This window comes from Prionailurus viverrinus, chromosome B2 (genome assembly GCF_022837055.1).
Source record: "Prionailurus viverrinus isolate Anna chromosome B2, UM_Priviv_1.0, whole genome shotgun sequence".
In the NCBI taxonomy this organism is placed as follows: Eukaryota; Metazoa; Chordata; class Mammalia; order Carnivora; family Felidae; genus Prionailurus; species Prionailurus viverrinus.
In genome coordinates this window covers 8,408,293-8,427,055 of record NC_062565.1, presented here as the reverse complement: position 1 = coordinate 8,427,055, position 18,763 = coordinate 8,408,293, and the positions used below count along the sequence as shown (strand labels likewise).

Genomic DNA, 18,763 nt, shown 5'->3' with positions numbered 1-18,763 from the left:
TTGTATCAATGTGATCAAAGACAAACATCAAGAGTAGAACTGTGTGGATGCCTTCCAAGTGATGAATTTGCTCAATTAAATTCGCATGCTATCAGTATTTGCCTTTACCCATCTGTGTGAAAAGACGTTTTCAAAGATGAAATAAGTAACATCTCTTCGTCTCTTCATGTATCAGTATTAACAGATGAATATTTGTAACCAACTCTGTTGGTTGGGGCCATTAACTTTGAACCCAAATTAAGCAAAATATTTTCTGTCACAAGGAAAGAATTACATTCCGCTTCTTAGGAGGTCCCAATTACAAGAAAATTATATCTGTTATTAATACCTTTTGAATTTTGTCAAAAGCTTCAGGAGATTCGTTGTCTTTCATCATAAAAGTACATACATAACAACTTTGATTGCCTTTTGGCTTGGAAGGGCTGGCCTGGAAAAATGTTTACTTTCTGTGCCTTTACAAAGAAAGTTTGCTACACCTTTGTTAGTTGATTGAATGTGGAAAGGGGTGGTGGTGGTGATGGAAACAGCGAGAGATGATGCCCACGGTTTCTGGCTGGGACATTGTGGTACTGTCCCTGCAGACAGGGAGTTCCAAGAACTGTGTGTGAGATGACTGTGGGATATTTTCAGCAGCCAGTTGAAAACCGGGGTCTGACTTTCGGGAGAGAAACTGGGGCGAGATGTGCTGTCATCAGGAGAAGATGGTAATAGAAACCTTGGGTGTGGTTTCTAATGTAGTCTGTGTTCCTTCAGAAAATGAATCCGTTTTCCTCCTGTGTTTTCTGTTAGGAAGCAAGACTCATTTTTTGACGAGTTCGTAAATACAGACTGGTCACTAAGTAACTTTGATTTCATACTAAGGGGAATGTTGCACATTCTCTTCTTGACTACATGATAACGTTCTCTTTCACTGTGTGTAACTTTAATTCTGAGCTACGGTACTTGAAGTACAGTCCACAAGGTCCTTTTTGAAAGCAAAAGCATACATGCATTTTGGCTGCATCAGTGTTGCTTGCAGAAACCACAGTGTTTTTATCAGGGGGAAAGCAAAAACTTGTTTACAGTGGAAAGCATAACAAAATCTGTGATCTTTTTGCCTGAGGGCTCTTTCCAAAACAACTTACTGTACCAGACATCTAAGGTCAGTATTTCCTAATTAAGACGATTCAGCTGCAGCTGGGGCTCCCAGTCCTAACCATCACTCATAGGGCTGTCCTTACATGCACGCACGCGCGCGCGCGCACACACACACACACACACACACACACACACACATACACAGACAAACACACGTACGCTCTCCTTAATACATTGTACCTTTCAAGTTACTAGTTAGTATCAGGAGGCTAGGCCTTTTTAGCTTAAACTAATATGAGAGAGAAAGATGTTTCATTTCATATCACTAATAATTTTTACCCGTTTTTTTTTTTTTTTTTTTTGCCTTTTTCTGAAACCAGATTTGGATATCCAACATGACAAATAGGTATATCTCTTTGTTAGCCAGCTCTGAGCCGGGGATTTAACGTGTCGGTATTTTACTGTATTAGTAATGACTTTGTGTCTGCCGTACATGGGGGATAGGAACATTGGCCTGAGGAGGCAACATTCTTCTTTCCGTTCTTGCTTGTTTTCATCAGAGTGCTTCATTCTAGTGAATGCTCAGTAAATATTTGTTCGTTTGAACTCAATTAAATGAGCAAATTGGAGGGTTAACAGTTGAGGAATAAATACATTTAGAAAGGAAGCAACACTTGAAGATGAATTGCTCTAGTTCTTGAAGAGTGTATTGAGTGGCAGAAATTGGGGATTGATTGGGCTCATCCTTTTTATTGTATTCTTAGCTGATTTTTTTTCTCTTTTAAGATATGTAACTCCTTGGAGAAAGATATTTTTAATTTTGTGGTCTTATGAATAGAAATTGCTCAGGAATGTACACCATGTTTCATATTCCAGTTTTATAACATGAATAAAACTTAATATAGGAAAGGAAGCATCCAGTCAGTTTAAAGATGTATGTAAACTTATGAGTGGACACATTCTTTATTTTGTATCCTGTTTTTCTACCTTTTAGCGTTTCACATTTCCTTTATTTTTTTAATTATGGGGAACTTCAAACAGAAGAGAGAGGCTAGCATAAGGAAGCCTCAAATGTTCACCAGGCTGCAATAATTATCAACTTTGGAAATACATATTATTTTATCTGTCATGCACCTTCCCCTACCCCTTTCCTGACTCAGCACAACTGGATTATTTTGAGCCAGATTCCAGAGATTGTATTATTTAATTGGTAAATACCTTAGTCATCTATTTCTAGAGAAAGAAATCTTACTCTTTTTTCTTCTCTCTGTGGAGGGGGAGGAAAAGGGAAAATGAGAAACCAACCCAAATACCACTGTCATACCTAAACTAAAATTAATAGATTTTCTCGTTATCAGCAAATGCTGTCAGTCTGAAAACTGACAAAACAGAGCTGATGCTCTTTTTCATCCTGCCCGCCACCCCCCCTCCCGCCCCCACCACCTTTACAGTCAGCTCTTTTGAATCAGGACCCGGAGGGGAGCCACGTATTCCTTTCGGTTGGTATGTCTACACTACCGCATTGTTGGTTATGTGTCCCAGGTTGGCCATCAGACTCCAGAGACGAAAATGATGTTAAATACCTCTTTCATTTTAATGCACTGAAGGACCCAGGGCAGAAGATGTAGCAGTTCCAGCATCTCTGTCTCATCAGGAAGCCTCGCCTGCCTGCCCTAATGTACAGGTGCTGTTAGCTCTTCTCTGGAATGAGCCTTCTGTCTAAATGCCACGGGCCAGAGTCACGATGTGCAAAGGCACCACTTTGACACAGTGAAGAGCCAGCCTTGATTTGTCACTAAATTTTTAATTTCTTTTAATGTTTATTTTTGAGAGAAAGAGACAGCGCACAAGCAGGGGAGGGGCAGAGAGAGAGAGGGAGACACAGCATCCGAAGCAGGCTCCAGGCCCCGAGCTGTCAGCACAGAGCCCGACGCGGGGCTTGAACTTGGAAACTGCCAGATCGTGACCTGAGCTGAAGTCGGACGCTCAACCGACTGAGCCGCCCAGGCGCCCCTTCACTGAAGTTTTAGACCATTGTATTAAGTGGGACCAAGACCTACGTACCCCTTCACAACTTCCTCAATCCAATGACAGTTCTCTACAGCAGGTGAAGCAGACACCTGCTGGGTTTATCTTACCTCTGAGGTTTCGAAGGATACAAGTGTGAGAAGAGGGACACTGAAGAGATTCCCAGGGAAGTCTGCATCAGCCCAGGCCAGTGCTAACTTTATATTCACATGGTCCCTTAAGTATTTTTTCATTTGTTGTTTGGTTTTTCTATTTCTCTCTCTGTCTCTTTCTTTCTCTGTCTCTCTCTCTGTCTTCCTTCCTTCCTTCCTTCCTTCCTTCCTTCCTTCCTTCCTTCTCCTCCTCCTCCTTCTCCTCCTCCTCCTTATTATTGATTTTAGGAGATCATTTCACTTGTCCTGGAGCTTCTCATATTCCAGAGTCTTCTGATTGCATCCTCACAGTGTTATTTAATATATTTCTTTATCCTGAGTTTCTGCTGCAAAGTGGAAATTGGATCTAGGACTTGATCAGAGTTCAGAATTTTGGCAAGAATGCTTCATAGCAGGTAGTGTGTCCTACTTGTTGCTTCATATCAGAAAGCTCACGTCTAGTCATCTTACTTCTGGTAATCTGTGCAATTTTAGTTCACTTGGGCTGCTGTAACAAAATAGCACAGGCTGGCCAGTTTATACACAACAGAAATTTATTGCCCGCAGCTCACAAGACTGGAAAGTCCAAGGTCAGGGCACCAGCCAGCATGGTCACGTACTCGTGAGGGCATTCCTCCTGATTTGTGGCCATTGGCTTCTCTCTCTATCCTCACATGGTTGAGGGGCCAAAGTTTTTCTCTGGGGCCTCAAAATTTTGAGACTGATCTCATTCATGAGGGCTCCAGTTGCTTTCATTTCTTCTTGGGTAAATGCCTAGGAGTGGAATGGTTTGCATGGATGGTACCATTTTATATTTCCACTAGCCTTTGCTGCGGGCCCAGTTCTATATTGTTGCCAACACGTGATGTAATCAGTCCCTTTGAGCCATGGTACTGGGGATATAATTACATCTCAGTGTGCTTTTCATTGTTTTTTCTCTCGCGACTGATGATGCTGAATATGCATGTATCTTTAGGTCAGGTGCCTACTGAAATATTTTGTGCTTTCCTATTAGCTTGTTTGGCTTACTCTTGAGCTCTTTGTGTATATGTGTGTATATATATATAAAGTTAGGGGCTGTTTCTTTATCGGACATATATTTTGCAAATATTTTTCATCCATTATATATCTTGTCTTTTTATTTTCTTAACCTTGTGTTTTGAAAAGCAACAGTTTTAAATTATGATGAAACCTACTTTATCATACTTTAGAATATAATTTATACCTTTTTGTGTTCTAGTTAAGAAATCTTTATCCAATTCGAGGCTGCTAACATTTTCTCTTTTCCCCCTAGAAATCCTGTAATTTACTTAATTCATTCATTCTTACATTTAGGTCTACTCTGCGTGCATTTTTGATTCATTTTGAATGTTGTGTGCGGTAAGGGTTGAGGTTCATTCTTTTGGATGTACAATTGTTCTGGCACCATTTGTTGCAAAGAGTCCTTTCCCTTTGTCTTGGAATCTTTGTCAGTAATCAGTTGATAGTGTATGTGTGTGTCTCTTGCTGGATTACCTATTTTGTGTCACCAATATATGTGTCTACCTTAGTGTCAGTTCCACACTGTGTTGATTGGCGTTGCTTGAAATCGCATAGCTTGTCTTCCAGCTTCTTTCTTCTTTTGCAAAGTTTATTATGCTGTCATAGTTCATTTGTATTTTGATACGTTTTAAAATAATCTTTTCAGCTTTTAATTAAAAAAAAAAAAAGCCCGAATCAAATTGTAGTAAGTGTATAGATGATTTTGGGAGCACTGACGTCTTTAAATATTGAGTTTTCTAATCTATGAGCTTGGTATATTTTTCTGTTTAACTAGATCTTTAATGCTGATAGTGTTTTGTAGTTTGATTAACAGATGTTGTATGTCTTTTGTTAAATTTTCCTTTAAGTATTTTAGTGGGGGGATAGTATTATAAATGGTATTTGAAAAAATTTCAACTCTCAAATGCTCATTACTGTTATAAAAAACTTTGATTTTTGTATGCATCCTGTCATCTTGTTAAACTTACTTAGTAGGTCTAGTAGTTTTTTGTGGATATCTTAGAATTTTTTATATAGATAATTCTTTTGTTGGCAAACAAGATGGTTTTACTTGTTTTTGGTCTCTGTGCCTTTAGATTTTTTTTTCTTGGTTTATTGCATTGGCCAGGACTTCCAGCCTAATCTGGAATAGAAGGATAAGGATGCTGGCATTATTCTGATCTCAGGTGGAAAGTATCAGTCTTTCACCATTTAGGATAGTGTTAATTGTGGGTTTTATGTGGTTGAGGAAGTTTGATTCCATTTCTGACTTGCTAAGTGTATTAATCACACATGGGTGTTTAGTTTTGTCAAATGCCTTTTCTGCATTTATGCACATCTCTTCTTTTTTAGTCTTCTGAACTTAACATGTTGAATTATATCAATAGATTTTTAAATGTTAAACCACCTTTGCTTTACTGGTATAAATCCCACGTGGTTATGGTGTATTATAATGAATTTTTGGATTCAGTGTGCTAAAATTTTGCAGAGAATTTTTAAACCTGTGTTCGTGAGTAATTTTAGTCTGTAGTTTTCTTGAAATTTAGCTTTTATATCAGGGAAATGTTGACTTCATCTTTTTTATTGGTAGTGTTTAAGTGGTTTAAATGTAATGTGGTTATTGGTATGTTGGATTTCTTGTCCCATTTTGCTGTTCAATTCATCCCATGTGTTTTGGTTTCTTTTTTCCTGGTCTCCTGCCTTCTTTTGTGTGAAATGTGAATTTTCATTATTCTGTCTCTTTATTTTGGTCCCATTTTCTTGCTAGTTACACTATAGTTTACGATATTTATATTTGAGTTAATACAATTTACTTCCAAGTTCTATCACTGCAGATTTAAGAACCTCATAAGTGGGATGCTGTTACATCCCCCAGTTGTCGTCCTGCATTTTATTTTTTTCTGTAGCCTGCGTTATACATACGATTTCCTGTCACTCCATCTTGTCCAGAAACAAAAAGTCTTTTTGCTAGTGTTTTATTTAGCATTTTTTTTGCATTGATATTCCTGAAAATGGTTATAGCTTTCTTTTTTGGATTCTTTGTGAGCTTTTGGAATTATTGTCATGTTTGTTTAGTAAGAAAAATATCAGATAATTATCTTGTTTCTCTGTTTTTAGGAATAGTTTATATAGAACTTGTAGCATTTGATTTCCTGAAGGTTCAGTAGAGGAGAGGGTGCTTTAGATTCTCTGTCTGTTCTAGTAATGGATTTTTTTTGTCTTCCTGTCTTTTCTGGGGTCAGTTTTGCTAACTTGTATTTTTCTAGAATATTACCCATTTCATCTAGATTTTCAAAATCATTGACATAATTTTGTGCAAAGTAGTCTCTTATTTTTAAAATTGTTCTCTGTTTTGATGGTTACTTCTTCTGTGTCCTTTCTAATTTTGTTTTTCTCTTTATGCCTTGGTACATGATTAGTGTAGTTTTTTATAGGCCTCTTTATTGGCTTTTATTCTTATTTTAAAAGTAAAAATGTTTATAGAAAAAAGGGTTAGAAAATTTGGATGAAGCACAAATAATAGGATGAAAATCAGTGACTCCACCACGCAGAGATAGGCATTGTTAACAATTTGCTGACATTTCATATGTTGCTATGCATATTATGGCTTGTTAATTTAACACAATCGAGATCAGTTTTCTACACATGTACTTGTATTAGTTTCTTAGGGCTCCTATAACAAGTGGCCACACACTGGGTGGCTAAAAATAACAGAAATTTATTTTCTTATAGTTCCAGAGGCCAGGAATCCAAAATCAAGGCTGTGGACAGGGCCATACTCATTCTGAACGTAACTCTAACCTCTGCATTCATCTTAACATGGCCTTCTTTCCTCTGTGTCTATGTCCAGATTTCCCTATTCTTAAAAAGGCCGCTAGTCCCTAGATGAGGGCCCATCCCCATCTGTCTGACCTCATCTTAACTTGATTGTACCTGCAAAGATCCTGTTGTGCAATAAGAACCTTCACAGAATTTGAATAGACATGGGTTTTGGGGGTACACAGTACAGTATTGTTATGTTCCCTTCTGATTAGTTCGAGGCCTTCTTTGTACTTTCATTTCTCTCCAGGAATTTTAGGGTCTGCTGCTGAGCGAGAGAAGAGCATCGCTAGAGTGTGTCAGCACTCCGAAGTGCTAGCGGCCAGCTAGCCTTGTGGTTGAGCCATAAACACAGATTACCATCATTACCTAACAAAGCGTCATCATTGAAGAGAGAAGCAGAGCTTATTACATTTCTTTAGAGCTCACTTCTCAGTTAATTTTAGATGAGGATGCTCTTTCTCAGACCGTTCTTCAGAATTATTTAATTGCATCATAAATAAGTGAATAGAATGACAGTGATATTTTTACAACCCAAATTAAGAATCATAAAAAGCAGGTGGCGTTAATAAAACTGTATCATCAGAACACTAAAAAACAATTTTTAAAAAATGGTGGCGTGAACGTTTTATTGGTGGTGGCGGTCAGTTTGATCAGCAAACCATTCAGGACCCTTTTCATGACATCCACCCTGGTTCTCACATTGCTTGTGACACTCTCTAGTCCTGCTCCATGCTTCTTTAACAAGTGTCTTTCTGCCGTCCCTGCTACTGTCCCTGTATATCTAGTCGATGGCTGTTCCTTGTGATGATGAATTAAGAAGTACTTATGGCCATGGCTTTTTAACACTTTGCATTTTAATTGGTCTAAATATGGGATAGTGGGGAGCAGGGGGTGGGCAAGGACCCAACAGTCTTTGAAGATACTGTGTGTGATGCACTGTGTGGTGCGTTATATGTTATTTTTGTTCAGTCCGCCAAACTGTCTGAAACGTAAGTATTATACCGGCTTTAAATACCAGAAACATTGATAGGCTTGGAACTAGAATTTAGGCCTTAGTGTCCACAATTTTGCATACAGCTCTATTTCTTTTTATTAACATATGTACTTACAGACTCCATTGTAAAGACATGTATAAACATCCTCTGTGGAGCCTTGTATAAGGCAACCTATTTTTAAGAGTCGAAGTGGAATTTTTCTTAATTAGTTTTTTCCTTTTAATAATTTAAATTCCCAAGTCCTACATGAGCTATTTGTAGTAATTATAGGTCTAGAAAAGTTCTCTATTTGTCGGAGGGTCAGGGAAGGTAGATGTCACGCTCCTTCTTAAACTAGTTTTATTTAATGCTACTTAATTTGTCTTATGTTATTGGATCAAATAATAGGGGTCTGCCTAAGAAGAATTGACTTTTCATTGTTGTTTGAAGGGTAATACTGATATAAAGTTCCCCTTCATCTCCAGCAAGGACACAGACCCACCCTTTTTCTTTTTTTAAGTTTTTGAGTTTATTTATTTATTTTGAGAGAGGGGTGAGGGCGAGAGGGAGAGAGAGAATCCCAAGCAGGCTTTGCACCGCCAGTGCAGAGTCTAATGTGGGGCTCAAACCCACGAGCCATGAAATCATGACCTGAGCTGAAATCAAGTGTTGGACTCTTAACTGATGGTGGCACCCAGGCGCCCCCAACACACCCTTTTTCTAATCAGCTTGTGACCCAAGAAAGCACAGATTTCTTATTTATTATTATTATTAAGACTGTTAAGGGTTTTTATGCTTTACAACATCAAGGGTCTTAACCATAGAGCTTTTGTGAAAAAATTGCTTTGTGTTATGGAATGCTTTATGAAAATAATGGAAGATTAGATGAACATGATTATAACCTGAAGTGCCTGCCTCTCAAAGACACTTCCTGTTCCTGAAGAAAGGTCTTTTACTCTTTTCTGAGCCTTGCTGCCCTATTCTCCATCCCCATAAATCCTCTTTACCGAGGGCCATTTACGTTATTGTTGCTGTTGTGGTGTCAGTTTTTCCCAAACATGCTCTCCTCAAACAAGTGACTCATTTCTACGATGATGGCTTATTTCAGAATCTTTCACAATCTCTTGTTTGGTCCTGTGGGACCACATGTGCTGTCACCATCAAGGGTCAGATGATAGTTTCTGATAACATGTATCAACTAGAGTTAACAGTTGTTAACTGGAGCTGACAATTTCTTCACCTGAGGAGTGTTTCTGAATTGAATCCTGTAAGCTGTTCTAATGATAGTAATGTCGTGTGTCTTACATTTGTGCCTCCGTCATTACTCACATATGATGGAGCGATAAACTCAAAAAAAATTTTTTTACATTATCAGATGGTCAGTATTACAAATAGCAATCCAGTATCGACCAATTATCTTTTTTTTTTTGCCTGAGTGTTTTATATTTAAGAAGAGTGGTAAGGTTCTCTTCATTAAAATTGAGCTAATGCTACTTTTCTGTCTCCCATAGGCGAAATCAATTACTTAAAGACAATTATAGATCTATCTTATGAGCACTGCAAGTAAGAGCGAGTACGTAATTCCCCATTCAGGGCATCAGCTTTATAAGGTTTCATTCAGAATTAAAGGGTAGGCTGTATTGGAACAGCTGTGGGACATTTACGTAAACATTGAAGAATTCATAGTAAAATTCTTAAAAATATGTTATGCTGTACCAGTGTGTGTGTGTGTGTGTGTGTGTGTGTGTGTTTGTGTGTGTATAGAATATATATTATATATAAATATTACATATAACATGTTACATATGTATAATATATATGTAACATGTTTCACATAACGTATAATATATAATACATGTTATATATAATATATATTTATATATAATATATCTATAACAAATATATTTAATATGTAATATATAATATACAATTATAATGTTATATAATGTATAATATAATCAATATATAATTTATGTAATTAATATAGAATATAATATATAGAATATAATATTATGTATATATTATGTATGTATATTATGTCTTATGTATATATGTAAATATTGTATATTATATATATTACATACATATGTAAATATTATATATATATATATAAATATATATAAATGTGCAAGTGTGCTGTTGCTGTGAAATCACAGCGAAATGATGCAGTACGATAGGGAGTAGTGAGAGAGCTCTTTTGTCCACCCTCTTGTGACATATTTTGATTATTGCATGTGTTTAAGATTTTGGTTTTATAGAATGTTTTAAAAAAAAATCTCTTCATTGTCTGTTAGTAACTGACATAGGTGTGTTTTTTTCAGTTCGTGAATGATGCACAGGCTTGGTTGATTTATGCTTTATATGAAAAGAGCCATTTGGTTGAATGAGTTACTTACTCTTGTTACTCAGAACGGTTTCTGATGGTGGTTTTCAAATGGTGTTTTCCATTTTCCCCCTCGTGTGTAGCTGGCGTACATCGTGGCAACGTTTGATTTAAAGGTGTGCTGTCTGGTTTTGCCATGTTTTGTGTGCCTAAGATGTTTGGGGTACGTATCTCTTACCTATGTGAATGGGTAGTTTGGAGGAGGTGGCAGATGGCCTGTTGGGCCGTACTGTGAAGGTTGTGGAAGGCAACGGGCAGGCATCTCTTTCAACTGGGTAGGCAGTAGAATTCGAGTGCATGTCTCGAGTGTCTGATAGGTGTGCCTTGTAGGTTTCTTCAGACTCTGAGTCTCTGTGAATATAATGATTTTTAAATTTTTTGCAGAAGTGGCAGTGCATCAATTGACATTAGCAAATTTATTTTTGGTTTTATTAATTTAGGACTCACTCTGTCTCCTGTATTCCTAGTGGTCAAACTGATGCCTAAACTTTGCTTCATGCCTTTAGTTGACAGAAAACACCCACCTAGCTAGATGCCATGCTAAGGTGACCAGGTAGGCAGGCACGAAGTGGTGTAAAAACCATGACATAACATTCATCTTAGACCATAGTGAACGTTTTGATCACTAAACAAATGAGACTCTTCTATATTTGAAAATACAAAGTGTGAAGATGTTTTACATGCGTGTGAGCATTTTCCTTCGTGTTCTGCTTTACAAATGGATTTCTGTTATGGAAACAGGAAGGTAGTAGCTACGATGTCGAAAAATTTTAGTTCTCCTTCTTTGTTCAGTATTTAAGAAGGTGTCGTATGGGCCCCTTCCTCGGGTAGAGGTGTCACCTGCACCTTTCGGTGATGCCTGGCACAGGATGGAAGCGGCCGAGTACCCCTAATCACCCCGCCTGGAAGAGGCCTTCTCTACCTGGGGGACACCACTGCACAGGGCCCAGTCTAGCTTGTAGCCTTTGGTGGGGGCCAGTGGATTCCTTTTGTTTGTGCTTGCTTTCTCTCGGTGCTCCCCAGAAGCGTGTCACAGGCCTAAAGCCATGTGGACAACACTGTCCTCTCTCATGGCTCCTCACAAGCCGGGGTTGCAGTGGTGCTGGCAGAAGAGGGTGTAGGCTTCTGACGCTGATCACACCTCCTTTCGCTGTCGGCGGTCACTTCAGTACATTCAGTCTGGTTGAAGTTCGGTTTTCGGGCCTGGAAGCCGTGCTGCTCTTAGTGGCGATGGTGATGGTGGCAGTGGTGGTGGTGATGGTGATAGAGGATGAGGGACCTTTGCCCACTGTTGGTGGGACCGTAACTAGGTGCAGCCACTAAGGGAAATAGAATGGAGGTTCCTGAGTAGATTAAAAATGGCACTATGATGCAGCACTTTAACTCTGGGTGTTTATCTGAAGAAGGCAAGATATGGAAATAACCTGAGTGTTTGTGATGAATGGATAAAGAAATTGTGGTAGAGATCTATCATGAAATATTACTCAGGCATTCAAAAGGATGAAGTCTTGCCATTTGTGAAGACGTGGATGGACCTCGAGGGCATCATGCTAAGTGAACTAAGTCAGACAGAGAGAGAGACCATAGTGTATGATCTCTCTTATATGTAGAATCTTGAACAACAACAACAACAACAACAACAACAACAACAAAAGCTCGTAAGTGCACAGAACAGATTGGTCATTGCCAGAGGGAGAGGAGTGGGAGAAATGGGTGAATGGGGTATAAATTTATTCTACAAGAAAATAAATAATAATGAGTACCTATGCAATTCCAAGGCTTTTCTAAGTAAGTTACAGGTATTAACTTGTTTATTCTTGCTAGCAGCATTGTGACATTGGGACTCCAGTTATCCTGAATTTAAAGAAGAGGCAAAGAACGAATAAGGGATTTATTTGCTTAAAGTCACGACGATAGTAAAATACCAGACTGATGTCCCCAACCACAAGGACAGCCAGCTGCTAAGGTGACTTGGCCCCATCTATAATGCGTACATTTATTATTGACTTCTGTCTTTCCAGTCCCACAAGGACACGCCTTAAGAGGCTACTGATGAGGAGTGTGGGCCCCAGTCTCCAACTGTCTTAAACTCAAGTTCTGGCTTGGTGGCGTGGTCGCCCTTTCACTGTGAGCTTGGGAAAGCTCGACACAGCAGCCCTGCATTCGTGCCTCCATTCCAGAATGTGCACTGACAGCCTACTGTGTGCCAGGCACTGAGGTGTGAGGGATGTCACACTGGGGACAAAATCCTTGTCTTCATGGAATTTCTTTTCTAGTGAAAGAAACAGACAAACGGGTAAACAGAAGATACCATGACAATCGTAGGAGAGTGGTGAGTGTAATGGGGAAACTCCAGGCTGTGGAGATGTAGAGGTTACAGAAGGGGCTGTTTTGGACAGAGGAGTTTTGGGGGCAGCCTGTGAGGTCGTGCTCTTTGATCTGAACTATGAAGACGGAGAGTGAGCCACACGGGTGTCTGGGGAAGAGCATGTCAGGTAGAGGCGGAGGCCCTAGATGGAAGGTGCATGGCATGAGCCTCAGGGAGGCCTGTGTGTGGGTCTACTGCTTTTGCTAACACATAAGTTATATAGTTTGTAGTGTGGGTGCAGGTGTGTGAAGCCTCTTGATTCTCTGTCAGAAACACCATGTTCTTCTGACCCTCATTGATCATGTAAATAGATGGCTTGACACTTCTAAAGGCCCTGCATTAGTTATTGCTGTATAACATATCCCTGCAAACATAGCCACTAAAAACAGCATTTGGTTATTACCTCACCGCGTCAGAAAGGCAGGAGTCAGGGCCTCGTTTAGAGTCATCTGAAAGGCTGTGATCATAGTTGTGTCTATGAGGGCTGAGTTCTCTCAGAAGGCTTGACCGGGGAAGGGCCCCCTCCTGAATTCTCATAGTTGTTGAGAGCATTTGGTTCCTTACAGGCTGTTGGATTGAGGGCCTCAATTTCTTGCTGGCTGGCAGTTGGAGGCCACCCTCAGTTCCTTGCCATGTGGCCCCCTCCAAATACTGATTTACAACGCGGCAGCTTCCTTCTTCAGAGTTATCAAAGGAGAGAGTTTCCTTGTAAGACAGGTGTTATTAACACAAGTGACATCCTAACATCTTTGCCATATTATTGGTTAGAAGCAAGTTAGAGATCCGGCTTACCCTTAAGGGGAAAGGATTACAAGGGCATGAATACTGGGAGGCAGGGATTTTGGGGGCCACTGTACAGTCCGTTAGCAAGAGGCCCATACAAATAACTGGAGCCACCCATTGGGAATGCTTGATATAGTGTGCTTATCTCTATTTAACAAAACTCTTCGCTGTTCGGCGCCTGGCTGGCTCAGTAGAGCATGCGAGTCTTGATCCCAGGGCTGTAACTTTGAGCCCCATGTTCAGGGTGGAGATTACTTAAAAATAAGATCTTTTTTAAAAAGCTAAAAAAACCCACAAAAAACTATTGAGTGTTAAAATGCTATGGGTGTTTGATAATTAGTAAAAAGAAGGAAGGTTTTTAGCTCCTCCAGGAGATAAGTTGTAACTAATTAGGAATTCCCGCTGAACTTACTTTTCTATTTCTGTCTCCTACCAGCTGTTCTTCTGAGTAGGGCGGAGACAGCACGGGTCAAATCTTGACCTCTTGATCAAATCTGAAATTGTTGATTCCTTCTTCCACCTTTAATCCTCTTTTCCTTACCTTCCCGGCAGCCCCTCCTGTGGTTTGTCTTCTTCCTTCGCCTTTGTTCCTTGCCATTCTCCTCTTCTGGAACATTTTCTGTTTCGCTGTTGCAGCTTAACCTCTTTGTCTTCTCCACGTCCCTTTTACATGCTCAGTAAGTGTGTGCTGACCATGTCCCCTAAAAGGCAGGATGCCAGGTTTGAATTTGACTTAGTAGGCAGAGGTTTTCAAGCTGGGTTCTGATGAGATGGCAGGGTTCTCAGGGGCTATAGGTGACAAGGTAGGTCGGCGGATGTAGAACTGTCACTCGCTGCTGCTTGGCGAAGGACCTGTTACTAGTCTGAGACCAGATGCATACAGAAATAGAGAGTCCGTGCTGAGACACCTTTGATGGGGTTTTACGTTTGTTTTTCTGGTTTTGGTACTTCAGTTGGAAGTAATACTACTTTGTGTCATACCCTATGCCTTTATGACAGCTCTCATGGACTTTTAAAGTATGGCTTGATTCTTGCTGGCAGTACCTGTGACATGAACACATATCCCTTAGTAACAGGCTGTATTTACAGGCTGTATTTGCTGTAAATACTTGAAAAACTGTTGCTGACAATTCAAGGCTAATTAATGAATTTTTGGATGGTCCCAGTTTATTGATAACCCAAGTTGATTATTAGTTGTTACTTAATGAAACTATTGCCAAATGGCACATATGGGCAGGCAGGCTACAGACAGCCCGCCTGTTCCTCTGCAGTCTCTGAGATTTCTTTGTTGGCTTTGTATCTCCTCTCCGTTCTGTTTTGTTTAGATCATTTTTGGAAGATTAGTACATCACATCACATTACGTTTTGGGGAGATGACTTTGTTTTCTACCCAGAGATCAACCTGAATTTGGTCCTGGAAGAGGTGTTCTCGATACATGTAATTAGATAATGTCCTCTTCCAACAGAATCCATATGCAAATAGATGTAGCATCCTTCGGTCTTACCTGCAGTCTTTCTCCTTCGATGTAGAAACCAGAGTTTTGAGCAAGAATTTTTCCAAATGGAAGCCGATCCCCTAGACCAGTGGACTCAACCTAGTCAGCTTGAGGAGAGAGACGTTGGCCTCCTTGAGTTCGTGTAAATAAAAATACAGGGAGGAGGGGAACCTGCTGAATGAATCCGGTCAATGTGACAAAGAGCTATTCCTGTAAGATATTTTGTCCTCGGACTTATAAAACTTCCTTTTTGTTTTTCTCTCTTGCTTCTTTTGTGAAACTTGCTATTTTCAGGTGTTTTGATGTTTGGGGGAAGTTATAAATGGAATTGTGTATTTCAGAGAAGGTCAGGCTTAGGAGTCATCACTCATCACATGCCTATCTCTCTTTTTTATTTTTAAACGGCACACGAGTGTCTGACTTGCACATGGTATTTCTTGCTTGGCAGGCTGGTGCCAGACTCCGTGTCTTTTGTTTTTAAGAGATAAATGTCTGGTGGTTTTTGTTTTGCCGTGAGACACATGTGAGTCATACATATCATGAACCAAGTCCTTCCCCCAAACCTCTAATTGTTTTGGACAACTTACCTACACTTCATCATCTAGAAGCTAATTTATTAAAAATTCCAATTGCATGTCCATTTATAAAAGTTCGGTTAGTCATCTACACTTTATCGTCGATATAATCATTTCTTGACCGAGGGAACTACCAACCCTGTTGGCACTAACTTTGTTTTTGTGCTTGCACGTTGATCGTAAACTTAGAAAAAGATTAAAAATGAAGATGTAGGCCTCAGTCTCTGTGACTTCCTTCCTTCTTGGTCGTGGATAGCACCAAAAATCTAGATTTTACTAGTGTGTTTAATCCTGTGAATGACACTCTCTAATGCAGTTGTTAGTGTTTTGTTAAGAAAGCAAACAATACTATGATCAAAAAGAGACTGAAATATTTTATATTACATTATTGAATAACTTGCTCAGCGTTATCAAAATGATCTTTATTTTCTCAGCGTATTATGACAGGTACTATGTGTGACAGTTAGAATGGATGGCAGAGCCGGACTGTCCGGGATTTATGTATTATCTCTACCATTTAACTGGTTCCGTGATGTTTGAGATATTTGTCAAACAACTGGGTCTCTCCATGCCTTTGTTATGTCTTTGTAAAATAGGGAATAATAGTAGTACCTACTTCACAAGGTTGTTTTCAGGATTAATTTAATTAATACATATAAAGTGTATATGTGAACAGTGCCTGGCATTGCCTACAGGTACACAGAAGTCTTAGCTATCATTGGTCACCTTTTTGATTGTATTGGTCACCTTTTTGATTGTCTAGTTTTACAAAGGTTTGTTAATAACAACAGAAATGTATTTACCATATATTAAAAGTATGTACTAAGATTTAAGTGTTTTTAAAACTAAAAATTTCCAGTAGAAAGCTACTTTTTATCTATAACTCTTAAGAAAGAATAGTTGGATTGAAACACTCCATTATAGGGTTTGTTGCAAAGCAATGTTTTAAAACAAAAACAAACTTAAAAAAAAAAAAAAAAGTCTGTCCATGGAGTTGAATGGGAGACTCAGTGATGTGGTTCTGCCTTTTTTTTTTCAGCATTTTGTTCTTTTAACATTTCCTAAGTTCCTGATTGAAAAAAATAAAGACAGGTGATTTTCAACAAAGTAGCTATGTCGTCTTTATATGCCTTATATCTAGAACTTAAGTTTGTTTGTTTTTTTTTTTTTTGACTGTGGACATACTTCCATATTATTGTTTTAAATAGTCTTTTTTTTTTTTTAATTGGGAACATTTCCTTGAACATTCACATAGAGTATCAAAAGAAGTTTTTGTTTGTGGTTGGAAAAAAATGTCTTTAACCTGCCAACAGAACTTAAAATTGCATAAGAAAATGGGTGTTGATGCAGAGGAATGGTGTGTAGGCAGCAGATCTCTTGTTCTGTCTGAAAACAGTGATGAAATACAAACAACCAGTGTGGAACTGCTGTTGCTCTGTTTCAGTGTGGGAAAGACAACTTCAGAGGAGGAGAAAAACTGCTGTTTTAATGCTTTTATTATATTTTAGGCATGGGACTTTGTTGGCAAGCATTACAGGGATCACAGAAAGCTGAGATCTATAAAAAGTACTATGGTGCCTGTTTCAGTCTATTTATGTTGAACTTTAGCAGGAGTTTGGGATTCATTTTTGATCTTTAAGTGCTCCTGTGAACTCTTGAAATTATTTATAGAACTTTGCTTTTTTTTTTTTTTTGAAGCTTTTATGATGCCTTGTTGTCATTAACCAGTGTTTTACTCTTTTGTTTTGGTTTTGGTTTTTACTGTAGCAAAATATACATAACATAAAATATACCGTTTTAACTATTTTTAAGTGTCACATTCAGTGGCATTAAGTACAATCCTATTTTTGTGCAGCGGTCACCTCCATCCACCTCTAGAACTTTTTTATGGTGCCATCCTGAAACAGTGTATCCATTAAACAATAACCCCCAGACCCCCCTGCTGTGGCAACCACTATTCACCTGTCTGTCTTATGAACTTGACTATTCTAAGCACCTTATGTAAGTGGAATCATATAACATGTGTCCTGGTTTGTCCATGTTTTATCAGAATTTCACTTTTTTTTAATGTTTATTTCTGAGAGAGAGAGAGAGAGAGAGAGAGAGAGAGAGAGAGAGAGAGAGAATACAAGCGAGGGAAGGGCAGAGAGAGAGGGAGACACAGAACCTGAAGCAGGCTCCACATTCTGAGCTGTCAGCACAGAGCCCGACGTGGGGCTCGAACTCACGGACCGTGAGATCATGATCTGAGCTGAAGTCGGACGCTCAACCGACTGAGCCACCCAGGCACCCCCAGGATTTCATTTTTTAAGGCTGAGTATCAGTCCTTTGTATCTGTATACCACATTCTATTTATGGGTTCTCCCGTTGATGGGCAATTGGGTTGTTCTACCTTTGGCTATTGTGAATAATACTGCCATAAACATTAGTGTGCAAATATCTGTTTATGTCCCTGCTTTCATTTATTTTATGTGTATATTGGAATTGGAATTGTTGGATTACATAGTAATCCTGTGTTTAATATTTTGAGGAACTGGCATACCGTTGTCTACGGTAGCCACACCATTTTATACTCCCACTGTCTGTAGAATCTTGTGGTGTGTGTGTGTGTGCGTGCACGCGCGCGTGTGTGTGTGTATACAAGAGTCAGTCATAAGATTTCATCAAAAACTCAAGAGTGTGATCTTTGTATTTGGTCTTTAACAGATTCACTTCAATTCCTGCATACTTAATACAATGAGTAGTGTAGTATAGATATTAGTTATATTAGGTCTATCCACTTGTTTTCTCATTCCACTGAAACTTCTGTGGGTTGATGAAATGCAAGGAGTTACCCTTCAAGTTTAGTTACATGTGTTAACACCAAATAGGTAACCATCGTTAGGTAGAGTCTTATGTTCAAGTGTCTTGATAAACAGTATTCGTTCTCAGGCTCAGAAGATCGAGATGTCAAAACACAAAAAGTAGCCTTCAATTCTGAACTGAGTAGGGTAGCAGATTGGCATTAATAATTTTGATTTCTTATCTGTACAGAAGAGATTTGGCTTGTAGGCCAATGACTCTACTGTGTGCCTTTCAGTACTTGGAGAGACTATTTTCAGTGTG

General features: G+C 39.0%; 1 protein-coding gene across 8 annotated transcripts in view; it reads left to right on the top strand.

Moving 5' to 3' along the window:
* The window catches only part of CDKAL1 (CDK5 regulatory subunit associated protein 1 like 1), a 712,098-nt gene that overhangs the window by 257,539 nt on the left and 435,796 nt on the right, over positions 1-18,763 (top strand). The window lies entirely within an intron of this gene.